We start from the raw sequence: 17,796 nt of genomic DNA on the forward strand, positions 1-17,796 counted from the left end.
CATTTTGGAATAATGCAAAGAGTAAATAACACTTGAGCAAATAAACTTGCAGTTTAGCTTCTGATTCGGTTCACCATGCTATTACACACCCTTGAAAACTGTAGAGTAAGAATGCAATAATAGGGAATGCAATAATAGGGAATGTTTTCATTAAGTGACCGGTTTCTTACTGCAGTGGTGTAGTAGATGTCTTTATTTGCGTTCAGATATGAAGGTTCCTTTTTCCCCAAAATAAATCCAGTCTAATAAGTCAGGGTTGCAATTGTTATTAAAGGTAGCACTATTTTCCAGTACTCAGATGTTAATCAATATGCATTGTCATCTTAACAAACAGCAATTTTATGCTAACTATCACTATATAACTTTTTACATTTTTAGCAGCATTCCTTAATAATATTGGTGGGACTGCGAACTCTGCCCTCCTAAGAGCACCAATTATCTTTTTCTCTTTTTGAGTGTGTATGTGTTTAGTAGAGCCTTTGCAGGCCCTGGCTATGTAGATGAATCACCAGGGACTCTGTCCTATGCTAGTGACCCAGGAGCCTTATACCTACAAGTAACCACTTCAGTGCATGCATGGCCTGAAGTCAAGCCCACGTGAAGTAGCAGGCTGGAGAGAATGGGCCATGGTTCCAGCTTCTGGTTAATGCAGGCAGGCACAGCTAGGAGGGTACCTCAAGTTTGAGACACCATATCCCACTGCCGCTGTGTGAAAGACATATTAGCCTGTACTAATATTTAAACGTGGCTACAAATTTGGCATTTTAGGAGGAAAACTAAGGGAGAGAATCTCTTTTAGAGTCTGCATCCACAACTATGTAAACATATTGACAGACCTCAGCAACTAAAATCTCAGATGAATCTATGTTTCCTGAGCCTGTTCCAGCTGTCACAGTTCCTTCCTGTAATTGAACTGTGCTGTGTACTATCCCAGGGAATAGAGCTGAAACCAGGCTTTACATTTAATGATGCTTTCATGTTGAGAGCCCAATTAGTAACTGAATGTTGAAGAGCATGGCTTTATGTAGCGTACCTTTCATTGCACTGGAACTCCACGGTAGAAGTAGATGTAGTATTCGGTTCCCTAGGTAATATTCATCTGCCTTAATCATTAAACTTTCTCTTCTTTTGTTTTCCTTTTCTATTAATTACACTTTGTTTTGTTTCTTAAATTTCTGGGACAAATGAAGGTAGAGTGCTATAAATAATTGACTTCTTAATTAGATAACCATGATTTAGTTCCAGTGCATAGCTTGTACTGTATATGAAACATGGTGGTCAAATACTGCATAGTGCAGTACAGCTCTGGCTTAAGAGTATGTGTAGGCGTAGGCAGTTGCTATAATCCCACCACTAGAAGTCATGTTAGAATGCCTCTCTTCTGCATCGCAGGACCTCCTGTTACTTTGAATTTTCCTTGCATTATGAAGTCATAGTTCAGCCTGTATTCTTCTATCACTCTTTCATCCTTCCTCTGTAATTGCTTGATCTGACCAACAGCATTCTAAGTTGAAATGAGTGACATATTTCTTTTGCATTTTCTTGAACATGCAGGAGTGTTCTCTCTTTCAGCAGGTAATTGTATTTGTCTTTTTTTTTCACAATACCACCTTGGATCTATTTCAGTAGTGGGAAATGTTTTTGTATTTCTAGTGTCTTGTATGCTTGGCAAAAACTGACAGTTGCAGCTATAATCACCGTGCACTCCCTGTTTGTAGCACAGGTGCAGAACTTAACCTCTGTCTAACCTTCCTCCAACACAGAAAAATTACTGCATCTGAACATTACTAATTCGCTAAATGTTTATAGAGAATACTTAGCTCATAATTATTCCTCCCCAAAATCTAAATATTTCTGTGTTCATCCATCCTGAAGTGACAAAAGGTAGGGAAGAGGGGACAAGGGAAAGAGTGGCTTTTCTTGCTCAAATCTTCACTTCAAAAAGAATGATGAAGAAAGCAACCCTTGTGTCTGGGTTTCAAAGCCAAGGCACCAGGATAGCCAGCTGGTGATGATTTCTGAGCAACTGTAGTGGATATTGTTCACAGTTCTCTGCTTTGACGGTATTTAAGCTTTGTTGTTCAATTTTGTGCATGGATCCACTGGCATCATCCTCATCGTGGGAGAGCATTTCCCCTTCTAAAGAGTTTCTGTGGAATCTTCTCCTGCAGCACACAAATTGTGCTGTACCTTTCAACTGGGTCCTACAAATTAAAGCCTCCTGGTGTAGCAAAACCACATTCTCTTCATTGTTGTTTTGCATTGTGTACCCATCAAGGGTCCTTCTGGACTTAGTTCTAAAGGAATAATTATACCATTAAAATATTAAACATCAAAGTTCTTCTTTTATTGTTAAACCAATATTAAAGTAGGACAAAACTGATTTACAGTTTATGGCATTGCAATCCAGAATTGCTGACGTTGCAGCTGATGTCCTGTTTCAGCAATACTGGCACTGCCAGGAGGCTCAGAAATGCAGATTTTAATCAAAAACTTTACTTTGAGATACACTTCTGTTACATGATAAATTAATCTTTCCTTGTGAACTTCCAAGCTGCCACACAGGGCAAATGGCTGCAGCTTCCTTTGAAACCTTCCTTCAAAAGCCTGGTTTTCGTCAGTGTATGATTTCAGTATAATGGAATTGAAAGTTGTGTGTCTTTTTCTCACAGACTGTTTATTTAAACACTATATATTAGCTTTCATAGCCCTTTTGATATATTTAAGCTCATAAACTTCTCATTGAATAGATTGAATTTACCGTTATGTTGTTACTTTTAATGAATAGAATAAAGCAGTATCAGATACATTGGTTTGCACTGAACTGTTTATTTAAGGGATGTTCAAACTTTACTGAAAGAAAAAGGAAGGTCTGATGCCCAGTCTTCCACTTTAAAACTCATTCGGTAACACTTTGAGATACAACCTGCCTCAACCAGCAAGTGCTATACGTGTTATCCACAGATACAAGGCTAATAAAATTTCCTGACATTCTTTGATGTGTGATATATTTTGCAGTAGTCCCAATATATAGCATTTAAATACTTGCAAGTTGTCTTATTATTGTCCTAGAAAGCTTTCATTTCATTATTAGGGAAATATTCCAGAGTAAGACCGGTATTTTTTTTTCACTGAAAATACCAACTCTGTGTTGAAAACATGTCTGAAATCAACATATATATATATATATTATAAATTCTTCCATAAGACATAGTCTTTCTCATTCAGAAATCGAATTCAAGCAGATTAATGAGAACCGCCTTTGAAAATGTATTGCTCAGTTCTTAATATTTATGATACCCACAAAACTTGAAAACATCTGTTCTGCAGAGAAGTAGCTATTAAAATACACTTAAGCAGGAAGAGCTGCCTCTTAATTCAGAAGCAGAACTTTGCTTTGCAGGGGTTAGTTGAGCAGCCGTGATTCCAAAAAAGTGACGTACATTTTTTACTTCTTTTGGTTATAAGGAGGTAGTAATTTATTTCACTTTAAGGCGGTAGTCCTCAAATAATTTGTACAAACCAGCTGACTTTGTCTATGGATTTGAAGCCCAGTGTTAAGAAATATCACTGGGTTCATTTTATCGTTGAATTTTAGGGATGTTTTTTCTTGCTTTGTTTGTTTGTTTGTTGAATATATGTTCACTATTATTAACCAGGGCAAGTTTCACATAGGCGGTTGCAAAAGTATGTATAGTGGATATAAAAACTTGGGAATTCTTACATCGGTGTATCGTGTAATATCAGCCCGGGCTTTGTGCTTGATGGAGGTATTTTGTTTGGATTCAGTGTTGCTTCTGCAGTCTTTTCCTTACCAATTATGTATGCGTCATTATTATTGTATTAAGTGGCTAATTAAATCTGGTCAGGTTAACCTTTCTTGATGATTAGAAGTAGGCATCTCATCCACTGAAAAAAGCTAATCATTTTGGGTGGAACATCTTGTTCTTGTTTGAATAATTATCTTTGTTTACATTCACACAGCATTAATCACTTGAACCAGACATCTTTTGGGAAAAAAGGGGGAGTGCCCATAGCAGGTTTTCAAATGCTGTATACGTAAGTTATAACGGAGGATGCATTTCCCGTAATTCCTCTCCATGAGCAAAATAGGAAGACATTTTGAATGCATAATCCAGAATAAAAGCTGTATTTTCAAAGTACACAAAGAACTGTAGTTGGTTTTCAAATAACTTTTAAAAGCAAGTCCTCGGGACTGATCAGCTGAACTGAAGTCGTGTTTCCTTGGTGAAAATTCTTCAGCAGTACCATTGCAGTATTTTCCTGGTAGAGTGTTTTTCATTCTTCTCCAATTATTACTGTTGTTATTTTATATCTCTGTCTTTGTTCTGTGGTCTGTTCTTTTTTTGAATACTAGTGAAAGCTTCTTGGTCATTTTCCCTGTCCCTCCCCTCAGTCTGATATTTTATTTGCCAACTTTTCTGCCCTAAAGCCTTTCTGTTTTGGTTTGGGTTTTTTTTTTTGTTTTGCAATGGCTGGATCTTGCCTTGGTACAACCATTGCCTTTATTGCTCATGGGAGGAGTGTATCCCTAACAAATGCTCCATATGTCGTGGCTTCTGTCATCAAGGTTGGAAAGACCAAAAGGAGAGACTGCAAAGCAACCTTCTGGCAGTTTTTCTGTGCTCCCTCCACCTCGCATCTGAGGCTCAGGAGCTATTCTGATCCTTCTTTGGGAAGGACTCAGTAGCTCAGTCAAAAGGTATTCATACTGAAGACTGTTTTATTTTAATAATGAAATATTGTGACAAACTATTGCTTATCCAAAAGAAACCTGTGGGTTTCTTTATTATAGGGGATCTGTTAGCTCAATGCTGTGTGGTCCAGAGAGCAAGTAGGGTGCTAGGAATTATGAGAAAAGAAATAGAGAAAAAAAATGAGTAACTTTTTGATGCCGCTGTGAAAACAACATGTATCTGCATCTTGAGTACTGCATGTCCTAAAAAAGATATGTTAAAACAACAAAAGCTGCAGAAAATGGCAACAAAAGCAGTCAAAGATATGGCTGATACGGTGATTGTGAAACATATTCACGTGTTGCGTTCCACAAAAGGCCTTGAAGTCATTTAAAGATAGAACTTTTATGCTATTCCTTTTCTGATTAAAATTGTCTTCTGTAAGTGATTTTATGATACATATTATGGTTATCAGTCTTCACGGTTAAAGTGAGGCTTTTCTCTTTGGCAAGAGGAAGGCTATACATGAAAATTCAGATTCCTAATGCTTTTCCGCTGACTCTGCCCTTATGTTCCAACTGAATTAGGAAAGACTGTATGTTTCGTATCTTCATTTTTATCTATTTCTTTATGTATCTTCTATTCTTTGATTCTCAGTTTATTACTTGTGTCCTTGTCTTTATTGTTCTTTTACTTTTTTGCGGCTACATGTGTTGCATTTTTCCCTTTTGTTTGTTTACTTCACCCTGAACTTTATCCCAAGTCCTTCAGTTTTCCTCCCTTTAGCTAGACCTGAACGTACACATTGAATCATCATTTTCTCTCCTTCCATTTCTACTTCCTTTCCTCTTCTACTCCAGTAGAAGAGGAATATTTTGTTATATTTTATATAATATATAATAACGATATAAATTATATATTATATAATTATATAATATATAATTATTATATATTTTATTTATTTTATTATATTTCCCCTTTCCTCCCTAATGTTACAATTTTTTCCTCAGCATTTGTTGATATCTCTCTTTCCCATATGCTTCCCTGTCTTTTTCTGAGTGTTTTGTACTTCAGCTCAGGAGAGACTGAGTGGGGATTTTGGTCTTGAGCTTTTTCTTAGTAGTACAAAACTGGGTAGAAACGACTTGAAAATCTTGGGGGGCAGAGTACCTCCTAGCTGACCATGGCATGAGGATGACTGAGATGAAATAAATTCCTGTTTAGCAAATTTAACTTCTAAAAATTCAGGCTCCATCCTTCCAGCTGGAAAGAAGATAATATAATGGGTTGTTACAAGCTGTTAAAATTTGAGACCGCGGAGGGGGAATAGGCTGAAGTTATTCTATGAATTGTTCCGTTCTTTGTGGGAGGCTGTTAAAATAAAGCAACAATATAAAAGATGAATGATATACAATTTAATGTAAAGCTGTTTGATGTCATTATGATATTTCTTCCTTGATTGTCTAACATTTGTGTACTTTTAAAAAGTTTTACATTTTTTGGTTCTTTCTGAACATTATGAAAATTGTACTGAGAGGAGTAAATTCATCTGCATAAAATTGACTGCAAAGAGCAATTAGTCCTTCATTAATATGCAAATTTGGTCCAGTGCAAATTCATCTATATATGAGGTTTAAATATGCAAGTCAGTCTTGCTGTGCGAGAAGCCCAGATGCTTTTATTTACTTTGAAATTGAGGGATTTGGTTAATGATGTTGTTGACAGGAAAACTTGAATAAATTTGATGATCACCATCTTTCATATTAGACGAGGCCCACGGAAAAAAATTACCAAGTAAAATACCAATTTTATTTGGTAATTTCCTATTACCAATCTAGTAATAAAATGTAAGATACAAAGTAATAGAGTTAGATTTCCTAATGTAGTTATCCTGAGACTTAAACTGTTCCCCAACGATAGAACCATTTTTCTTAAACTTTGTTTTTCCAGAGGGTAAAGATATCTACATAAGCTGTATGAATAACATACTGTCTGGAGATTTAATATTGGAAAGTTAGCTCTGTTGCTTGTTTCATTTGGAGAGAGTATATAAGCCTGGGAATTAAAAAGCAGGAGCTCTGAAAATGGCCGTCGTCATCATCTTCTGTTAATTCGGTATAGTCTTCTCAAGATTTAGCACTGAGGTCTTTGTTCTGAACTTATGGAGCCAGAGTGGAAGCTGTCTGAACCTGTGGCCAATTATATTTGGACCACCCAAGCTAATTAATAAACATTTTCTTGAATATCTTTAGATCTTTACAGTCCCAAGTAACACAACTTTTTTACTGCTGTCACTCAACATGGACTGGCTCAGAGAGGCAGGATTTTTTCATGCCAGCAAATCTAACATGATGTGTTTTGCCCCTTTCCTCCTCCCTTTGCTTCTGCCCCGGTGTGCTGTGGCTCTTTTCAGTGCATCCAGGATTTCCCTGGTTTTGTCCGTTAATGCCACAGCAGCCATCGCTCAGTCACGTGTGGATAGGGTTCCCTTTGCATTCGCCACTCTTTTCTTCTGCAGGAAGAGGGTGCCACACGCTATTCCTCCTAGTGTTTCTTCCTTTTTCTTTCTCTGTAGTTCTCTCAGGCCTAAACTTTGCTTTGGCTTAAGCAACCTGGTCTTTGACTTCAATCATGCACACTTTTTCCTGGACGAAATTTGGCCTTCTGCCTTGCCTGTGTGGGACACCGACGCTTTTAAAATAACAGAGAAATGGAGTTTAAATGGACTGAACTCCATGGCAATTTATAAAGCTCTAGTTGTAACTACCCGAGGACAAGTTAATAGATTATGCCATTTGATTCCTCTGACTTCTTGGCACAGCTGTTTGGGATATAAATCCTCACAGTGGTGAACAGTTAGTTTCCAAATCCTTAATGTGCTGAACTAGGCAAAAAGTTTATAGAATGATGTTAAGGAAAGAAAAAAATTTAATGAGACACTAAAATTGATGTGCTTGCTCACCACATGCTGTAGTCTTGCAGGTGAATCCAAAAGCAGGAGAATAGAGACAGAATTGAGTATTTGGGGGGAGCAGGGGTGGGGTCTGTTAGTCTTGTAAAGGCTCTGGTTATCCTACAAAGGAATCTGTCCTTTCTTACCATCACAATAAGGCATTGACAGCCATCAGAAGGCACAGTATAGAGGGTATGTTTGCAGTACTTAATAGTTTAGGAGGTGACAAATTGATTAAAAGGTGAAACTTCAAAACTGCAGCATTTTCTGAGATGTAAATAGTCTTTGCCTTTGAGAACACATAGCTGCTGGACTATGTATTGTTCAGTATCACAGCAATCCACAGCAATCTTGGCTTTCTGATCTAGCTCCTAAAAGAAGGAAAATACTAATTTTAAAAAATGTAAAAAATAGGCATCTCAGTGCAACCTGAGGTTGTCTCTGATCAACTCTATAATCTCTATATTGTAGATTGACAAACATTTCAGCTTTGGAGTTTGTTAGTCCAAAATATATTTATTACCCTATAAATCCAACCCCCCTCCAGTTATCATCTAATTATACTGCAGTACTGTGCCTGCTATTTTGGGGGTGTATTAATAAAGAAATTATCTTGTAAAACAGTAATTACATACTTTGTGCATTCTTTTCCATACTTTTTTTTTCAGAGTCTATGTGATGAGTGGGGCACACAGTGCTCCATTGTTTTGAGCTCCTCCAAACTCTGTAAGTGTCAGAGGGTAAGCAGATTTTTTTTCCCCTCTTAGTAAAAGAGGGAGAAAAGTTTGTGCATTTTTGTTCTTGGGTAAGGGAAGGACCAATACCACTAGGCTATGAACGGATAGGAAACCTGATTGTGCAAGTAATTTTAGGTCATGTTTTCTCCTCACTCTTTGAGGAGATTACTCAGGAATAAAACCTACTTACGGGATCTTATTTGTAAGGCAGTTCTTACTGCAGTTGCCAAAAGTGAAGACCACCACTTTAGTTGCAAGAGAATATGCATTTACAGGACTTCACTGGTGACATAGATTTGAAAAAAGGAAAATGATCTTAAAGCCTTCCTCAGGAGAGAGATTTACTTGCAGTTTTTTTCAGTGGTAACTGTACTTACTATATTCTAATTTATATATGTATTGTTTTTATCTGTGCTTTGTCAAGGTTGTCCTCCCATCTTCTCGTAACGCACTGGGTGATTGTGTACTGACAAGATTTCTTTTGCTCATTTTTTTTTCTACTTCCTACAGAATCAGGTATTCTGAACCCTGGCTAGTGTGTGCTTCCCCTACAATGAAAGAGGCACAAGAAGCAAAACAGTTTGTACATACCTTCCATGTATTTTTAAAGTAGTTCAGTTCATCTCTCTAGTTCAAGTACATCTGTTGAACACTAATACGAGCACATGATTCTTGTTGACATGGGCTTCTGCTCCACCTGACAGAAGTGAGATTTTATTCTCTGTTATACTTCCAGATGCCGTAATCCAGAAGTTTGTGTTTTCAGGGTCCATATGTCGATGGAATGTCCTGCTCTATGGCTGCCATGTTATCTTGTCATTTGTACGGCCTTTTGGTTGTTTGGCTGCAATTACTGTGGCTATGCAGGTGTCTGTGTTTAGAGGAAGGGCATTTCCCATCAGTTTCTTCACTGAATCTTTTAGGTCTTTCCTGCACGAGAAGCGTTTTCCCTTCTCTCTGGTTTTCTGCTCTGCAAGTTCTACAAGGTCTGCAGCCTTATTGGAATTACTTTGCAAAGTTACGCTTTTGTGAAGCATGCTAATATTCAGACCATATCCAGTACTTAACGAACGTCAGTCAAACTTCCAAAAAGTTACTGATTTAAAAATGACCGTTTTTTTGACTAAGCGTGCTAGAGCTTTTGATATATGGCCAAACAGAACCCAGTTTTATACTGGTCACACCATAGATTTATAATTTTTAAAAATATGATATCACGTAGTAGTCATTCACTTCATACAAGTGGATTTGATTCAACTTCCAGCTAGAGCTCCATCTCCACTCCTACGTTGCAGTTGCAACTTAATGCTTTACTTGCATTTTGCAGTCATTTTGGGGCCAAGTTTTCAAGTCTTCCACATTTATACTATTTTCTGTTTCACTGTAGAATTCCACAAGACTTCTGCGAACAGAAAAGCCCATTGTGTTTGAAAGCAGATAGCATTTCTAGTACCTAATGCCTTCTAGACCTGGTTGGTTTTGAGTATCTCAGTAATCAGTGTGACTCAAAGCTTTAGCTTCCCGAGCATATGAAAGCTTAGGACTTCCGAGGAACAATGGACATCTTATTAAGCCATTGTTACAGTACTTTCCCTTCTGACCTAGTGATGGGTAGTCGGTCCTTTTTGAGACAGAGATGAGTGAATTAGCTGACAAAGACAATAACATAGGTAGAGTTATTACTTTCTGGCTTGTTACTGTAAAGCTTTACTTTTACACTCTGTTGTATATGTGACTTCTAGGCGGCTGCAAAACAAGTCATAAAAGATATTCTGATTTCAGTGTTTCCAACACATTCCAGTAAGATACTATTTGCTTTATCCAGTAATTTTCATATACAAGCAATCACAGTGATTTAAATTGGACTGTTTACATGGATGAGTGTTATTCTTTGAAAATAAAGAGTGCATGACAGGCTTCTGTATTTTTGTGAATAGATTTTTGTAAACTACAAAATAAAATGTAATTATTGTATGAAACATATATTACAAAATCTCCAGTTACTTTATCAGCCTAATGTCAAGGAATTTACCTTTTGAGTCAGAACAGCTTTGTGCTCATTGTCATAGTAAAAATGGTGTCTGCTACCACTTGGCCAGATGGAACAAAACATTATTTTCATTGCATTAAATAACAAGCATCTGCAAAGAATAATTGTATTTATGAGATATTGCTCAAACATTCTGTTTTGTTTTTATTTTATTGCTCAGGATTTATTACAGGTGTGTCCACAAAACTGCAGAATGGTTAAAGGTTGTGGCTTTCCATGCCATCACACTAAATTATTTACCATTGGTGTCTAATCTGCAAACTTTAAAATTAGACATCTTTATAATGTTTTTCCTGATGTGAATAAATTCACTACAGAATAATCCCTGAGAAGGAGATGCTTGTTGTCGTTAAGCAATTCTGTCAAGTGAAACATAAAGAAGAGTAATACTGTAGTCTGAAAATATTTTACCTAATTTACCGGTATGAAATCTGAGGATGAATTCTGGGAATTTAAGGAAGGGAAAAGAAGAGTTCTTTGGGTTTCTTTTTCTTTTTTTTTCCTTCTTGTCCTGTGTGTTTCACAGTAGTTGTTTTGGGTCTGTAAGTTTTCAGTTTATGAAAACCATTATGGCTGAAGGTATAAAGAAGAAGGAATTAAAGCTTTTGCCCACTTACAGCAATTACTCTGGAGAGAAATACAACTCAGAAGACAAATGTTATGAGCCACCTGTAAGTTTTGGTTCACAGATAAGGAGCCAGAGATAGTTCTGAACTTGCAAATGCAATTTATTCTCAATGTAATGGTTGAGCTCATGATCTGCTGCTCTTTCTAAATGTGAAGTAAGGAGTGAAATGCCCCTATATTCTATATATAACAGCTGACATGTTTTCTGCATTCCTGTGTTTGCCTAAAAAGTCATGGACAATCAACTTAATTTGATGTGCAAAATATAATGCGTGGATGAATTCTGTTACATATAATTTGCCATTTGCTATTATGAGAGGCAAAAACTTCCAGAAAAGAAAGAGCAAATTTTTCTGATAAATTTCTGATAATTTTCTCATCAGTTTTTCTCCAAGGACGTGTCTGTAGGTGGATTTTGCAGTCAGAGTTTGGGTTTTTTTCCCCCTGAATGGCTGTTTCTGCATGTGTCTGTTATTTTCTCACAGTCTTTTTTGCTGTATGAGAAATCAAACCTACCTTATCAGTTCAGATGTTCAGTCCCTATAATCTTAACTAGGAAGAGCTAACCTGAAACATTTACTTTATTATTAAAAGTTATTAAAATAGTTTTTAAAAATCTCTACCTGGATTACAAGTAACTCTGTGTGTTATTACCGTTATGGAGCAGAACAGGCAGCGTAGACAGATGTGATTATAACAGAGTTGGTGTTTTATAAGTAATAGCCTGGGTGTGATGAGACTTATCGTCTTAATTAACTCTTAGAATGTTTTTAACAAAACTGAAGTAAATAAGTTTAAAATCTAATTTACTTGTCCTAACCCTATCAGTTTACTTTTTGTCTTGCTTATTTTGGATGACAAAAAAAAGTCCATTTTTCTTAGATTTTAGAGAATGTCTCACAGAATGGAGTGTCTATAGTTCTAGCAGAAAGGGGAATTTGTGTGTGTAAAAAGGAGGAGTGATAATCCTGACTGGGTGGGGAAAAACAAAGTCAGTCTGTGAGGTTAGATTTAGTTCTCTATTAGTCTATTCCTTTCTTGGAAATCCGTACCTTTGCCAGAATACCCATCACATTATGTAGACTGACAAAATTTGGTCATAGTATTTCAGATAGTTGGTGTATCCTTTTGCTGGAAAGAAACAGCTGGATATGTTCTGTCATAATGTGACCAATCCACCTCTGTTGTTGTCATTTTAATTGCTGTGGCTGTTTTTTTAAGTCCTCTACAGAAGGTCTTTGTAATGACAAGCGAACAGTTTACGCTTCATAAGCAAACATAAAGAATGCTGCTGCTAATTGGAGAGGGAGTAATGCAGTTATGATTCCATCAACGTTTAAGTTACATTGTTAAAGGATGTGTTTTGGTTGTGTTTATGTTGCCACATAAAATTTTACTTAGGGTGAGTTTGGTGGAGGTTTTATAACAGAAAAGACTAAGTCTAGGAAGGGAGGGAGGGATAGAAGTTAAATTTTTCTAACCCACTTATACAGTATTAAAGATTTTATTACTCTTTTTGTTTATTATAACTCTTAATTGCTGGCTTGTGGAATAGCTTGTCTATGAAAATGGAAAGACGCTGTCACGGCCTCAAGAAAAGCACATTTTACCCTGCCCTGCAGAACTGTAGCCACAGTGTTTCATGTTGAAGAGGACTCTTCAAAAAGTCACCAGTTTCCCAAAGGAAGGATGTTCTTATTCAGTAATTTAGCCTTTTGGGTCTTTTTCTGTGTTGTATCCATAGACCCCCCCAGCCCCTAAATGTCTGAAGGATCTTGTTTTAAACCTTCCTTCTTCCGTAAATTACATTTCCATGGAGTACTTGGCTGTGGATTAACAGCTTTACAGTTACATGTCGGAAGTTGTGTCCCCTTAATGCTAATTTTTTTTTTTTCTATTTCCATCTCTTTTTCTCAGGTGACAAAATGTCTGGAGCCTCATCTTGAATAGTCTTGGGAGGGCCAAAGGTGCTTCCTTTTCCAGTTCACTGGCTAGCCTGTCAGGTTTTACAAGATACAATTTTTAGCGTCTAAACAGGGAAATCGCAGCTATTTACATGAGAAGAATCATAGAGCTTCCAGGGCTTCCCCCCAAAACACTCCTCCTGTAATTGCCGAAGACATTCCAAGCCACTCTAACGAAGTGTACTGTCTGCCAGTCATTATGCTCTTCTTGGAAGACCATCTGTTGCACTTCAAATATGTAAAGGTCTGCTATCATTTATTGCACCAAACAAAATAGTTTCTTTGTCCGACATGCGGTAACTCGTGAACGTGGACTAGAGGTGGTTTCAGTTGCAAAGTGTGGGATATTCTCTTTTGTTGTACTATAAATGAAAGGTACTCATTCACTTCAAATCTCAGAGGACAAACTAATTTCAATGCTTTTGAATTATTTCAAATTACTTGGCAACAAATTGTTAACAACAATAACAACAACAAAATCTGAAATACATTTTCTCTTAACCCAGCCAGAGGCACACTGTACGATTTTTGCTGCTGGTGAATGAACCTCTCTATTGTAGTGGTATCCAGGTTTGATATAGACTGATATTTGACTTAAAATATTCTTATTTTAACTACATTCTTTAAGTAGCTTATTTTTATCTGAAAATAGTACTCCAAAGAAACTTTCAGTGGTAAAAAGTAGAGCCAGCAGCTACAAATGCTAGAACCTTTCTTCTGGTAAGCACGCATCCTTTTTGAGTATGTAATCCTTGGTTGTACTGGCTTTATTTATGTGAGTTAACTAGGATCCTTTCCATGAGTAAAAGGTGTAAGATCAGGCATTAAACGATGATTTGTTTTGGTTTTCCTGCTGCAGATTTAAAGAGTATGTACAGTCATTCATGTCAGATAGGAGAAAATAAGCATTTTATTTTCACAGCAGAGAAGTTCCAACCCGAGGAACACGTACAATTTGTGTCTCATTTGGAAGTGGTCCTATCTTATTCTTTTTCCCTTCTCCTTACTGCATCGCAGCTAACGTTCTGGTCAGAAGTAATACTATGTTAGATCTTGAATGTCAGTAGCCCCGGAGATTCTGACAAGACTATTCATGTGCATTCATACGTCTTAACCAAAGCTGACACTGAAGAGAGAGCAAGAATTCCCATATTCCTCTTTTTATTGCTGTGCATTAAACTCAACTCTTCTCTCAGAGACCTCTGCTGAAAATTACATATTCACCATTTGGAAAAAGCATTCTTGCAAAATCTAAACAAAGGAGCTGAACATCAATATGGCACGGAGCAGAGTGTCCTGTGAAAACTCTCAGTGCAAATCTAAATTATGTTTTACACCACAATTATGGACACCTTACAAATGCTGTAAGATAAATACTAACAGGAAATAAACAGTCCCCCTAATCTCATCTCCTGTGGGAGCTTTGCTATTCTCATTTTTAATTAAAAAGTAAGTGGTCTTCTAATTTCTTGAAACTCTGTGGCATGTCCTTATAGGAATACTTGGATTCCGGTAACTTGAGCTAGTAGTTTTCCAAGCAGCACACACCGTGTAAATACTCTGCTGTACCCTTTACCCTGGACGTGTTTATATCCGTACTTGTAGTACGGTGTACTGTACATATTTGGGAAACTCTAGTGATCTGATCATATTGTTAAAGCCGGATAGACGTTTCTTTACAGCAATGATATTTTTAATCTTCTTTTTAAAATTGTTTGGTAGTAGTGACTAATGCAGACTAGGTGGCTCTGGGCATCTAGCCATTTTTAGGTAGTTTAATTTGTTAAAAATTATCTTTCTTCCCACCCAAATCCCCTTGAAACCATTTGGAGAAGAGAACTGTTGAACAGTTGCCAATAGCAAGTCCTGCTGAGACCTCTGTATCCTCCTGATAGAACTGTCGGTGCCAGCTGGAGACTGACTGGCATGAGTTTGAACTCTCTACCGCTTGATATATCTGCTTCACATGGACCAATTACAATAATTACCACCTTTGCAGCTGAAGTTTAAGCATTCGGTCTGTACTTCGTACCTCAGGTTGTTGGCGATGTGTCCCATCCCATAATCTCAATTTTTTTTGAACTAAGCAAGTAGGAAATAGATGCTTTGAAAAACTTGGAGGGAGTCCGAATGGAAATCAAATGCTAAATAATGTCATTGTTTTTCGTGTTGCTATTATTCTTACACTGCATTTCTTTCTTTTTAGTCTTTACTTCTAAAAAGTAGCGACGTCTTCTAAGTTTGTCCACAGAGAGTCACTAGGAGATGCCGTAGTCCATTGATGTTTTATATTCAACAGTGGAGCATCTTTTAATGTGAATGGAAAAGGAATATAAAGTGCTACTTTTTGCTTTCAGGCTTTTCAAGATATCCTTATTCCTGTCAAAATAAATACCTTTGACTAAAGGGGAAAATCATCTATCCCTTACTACTTTTGGCTAGATGTTTCAGCGCGACTGCGTGAGAGCGTACGGATGTAATACCGGGACGAGCGAGGAGCGTTAACTGCCCAGTTCCTAACGATGCCATTGGTTTAAGTCTGATGCAACAGGGATCATCTCACCCCTCCCCCCGCTACCGTTGTCTTTCCAAAAGACTAGTTAATTTTTAAATTGGATCGGCAGCATTTTTTTAAACCGATAAAGTTTATATCACACAAAGATGAACCTAAGATCGAGCAGAAACTTCCTTGGCTGTATCTTTCCTAATATGAATGCACTGCACAGTGTATATACTAAAATTTATAATAAAATTTCTTCATGCAGTTTCCCTCTAGGGAGAGGAAGAGGGAAGGAAAAGGCTACATGTGACAGACGCTAATTATGCAGCTTAATGCTCTTCTGGAAGTTGCAGAGATGAGAACTATATAAGAATCTATCTGAAAAAATAGGAAGCATATTTTCAATAGCATTTTTTCTACAATGTTTTTTTTTAATCTGCCTCCTCCCCGTTTTTTAAGGCTTTATTTCCCACAGAGCATGTACAGTATGCAAAGGGATAGCGATGTCTCAGGTCCAAAATCTGCCAAACGTTACCCTCTGTGTCTTACTGCTATTTGCGGCTGTACGAGTAACTGGGAAGGCTGGTGGCTTATAGGTTCTGTAGTTTGGGTATGAAGCAGGAAGGGAATGACTCTTAAAGAAATATCTAGTTGGTGCGTTAGTTTCCTTTCCTCTTCTGTCAATATTTTATTAATTATTTATCCTGTGCTTATGTTTACTGGAAAAATTATGTTCTGTGCTTGACTGTGCTGGGGTCTTATGTAAGAATTTATTGTGACTAATACGCAAGCACTAATGAACCGGATCTCGAAATGCATTTTCTGAATAAGTAAACCGAGACACAGAAGCTGAGTTCCTCAAAACCATGACGTGAATCAATGCCAAAACCAGCATCAGACACCAGATTAATCCTTTCTTCCCCATGTTGAGCTGTGCTGTTTCAGGCGAAAGAAATGGATCTCAGCTAGTGAAAATTTGGTGTCATCCTGAAATCAGTGGGGAAACACAAGAGCACATTTGCTGTGCATCAAGCCCACACAGAGTGTCGTACTGGATTTCAGTTCCCTCTAGCCAATCCCAGTTTTACCAAAGGACACTTTTTCCTCTTAGAGGCAAAACCTTACCAGTTCTTGTGTACTAACGCCAAATGCCGCTTTCTTTTATTTCTTTCAAAGCATTGGATTTCTCTTTCGGGAGGTGTGACTTAATGCCATCTCCCTGCACAGTCAGAGGATCGCCCTGATGACCGAAGCGGCGCGCTGAAACCTCGGAGGGCCTTTGCCTGCCCCTCAGCACCCACGGCAGCGTGGAGGAGCGGGTTCTGAGCGCCGGCGCAGGGCGAAGCCTCCTCGCACCGCGGTCCTCGTCTGCAGTCACCACGGAGAAAACCATCTGTTCCACTTGGAAAGGGGTTTGGTTCCACACGCCCTCCCCCTGCATCCCGGCTCTGTCCCCAGCTGCCGCGTTTCGACGAGCAGCGAGGGAATGAATCTCCTGCGTTAAAAATACTCTGGTTCTATTTAGATAAAAAGAAGAATCTTGCTTGCCTACACTGACGTACAAAAATAGTCTCAGTGTGAGTAAATCTTCAAAGTTTCTCTTGGTGAAAATATCTAGCCTCAATTTATAAATAAATTGATATGATAAGTTAAAAAAAGAGCGTCCTTTCCTCCTACTCTACCAAGACATTTGCAGAAGGTTGACGCTCGTCTTGTTCGTGAGTCCTGAAATAATTTGCAGGGCCTTTGAAACATCATCATGTTGCATAGTTGCGATGCAGTGTGCTGCTGTTGCATGGACGTATCGTATTTTAATGTGAATGTCGTGTTAGCGGAGACAGTCGAGGCTTTCTTTTACTTTAGGCACTTTATACCTGTTTGTCTTTTTACTTTAACTTTGCAGTCAAAAAGCTCTCTATGTAGTAAGTTAAAATTTTAAATTCTATGTACAAACCATTGCATAGAAAATTAATATGCAATATGAGAGGATTAATAAATTGCATATACTTTCTGAATGTCTTAAAAATAGCTTTCGCTGTCACTGTAGCATCTTAATTCTGAATAATCTCCAAGTCTTTCTGCAAATCTGTGTATGTAGTAACAGAGGAACCACCTACTTCATCCTCACAAACTGCACGATATGTATGCATGAAAGAAATTGAATTTTGGGGTGCGGCTCTGCTCCAGCAGATACGATGGCTGTGGGGCTAGTGGAGGCATTAATGCTTGCATTAAATATTAATACAAGCTTTCCCAAATACTTGCATA

The 17,796-nt window shown here is 37.7% G+C and overlaps 1 long non-coding RNA gene across 7 annotated transcripts in view; it reads left to right on the forward strand.

Moving 5' to 3' along the window:
- LOC135316082 (uncharacterized) overlaps positions 1–17,752 on the forward strand; it is a 31,564-nt gene extending 13,812 nt beyond the window's left edge. For 4 of the 7 annotated variants that reach the window (XR_010375535.1, XR_010375532.1, XR_010375534.1 and 1 more), the window contains exon 5: positions 16,705–17,752. This is a non-coding gene — a long non-coding RNA (uncharacterized LOC135316082). The remainder of the gene's footprint in view (positions 1–16,704) is intronic. The other 3 variants (XR_010375536.1, XR_010375537.1, XR_010375538.1) reach the window with 1 other exon arrangement.
- Positions 17,753–17,796: the final 44 nt, after the last annotated feature.

Source organism: Phalacrocorax carbo, chromosome 17 (genome assembly GCF_963921805.1).
Source record: "Phalacrocorax carbo chromosome 17, bPhaCar2.1, whole genome shotgun sequence".
In the NCBI taxonomy this organism is placed as follows: domain Eukaryota; kingdom Metazoa; phylum Chordata; class Aves; order Suliformes; family Phalacrocoracidae; genus Phalacrocorax; species Phalacrocorax carbo.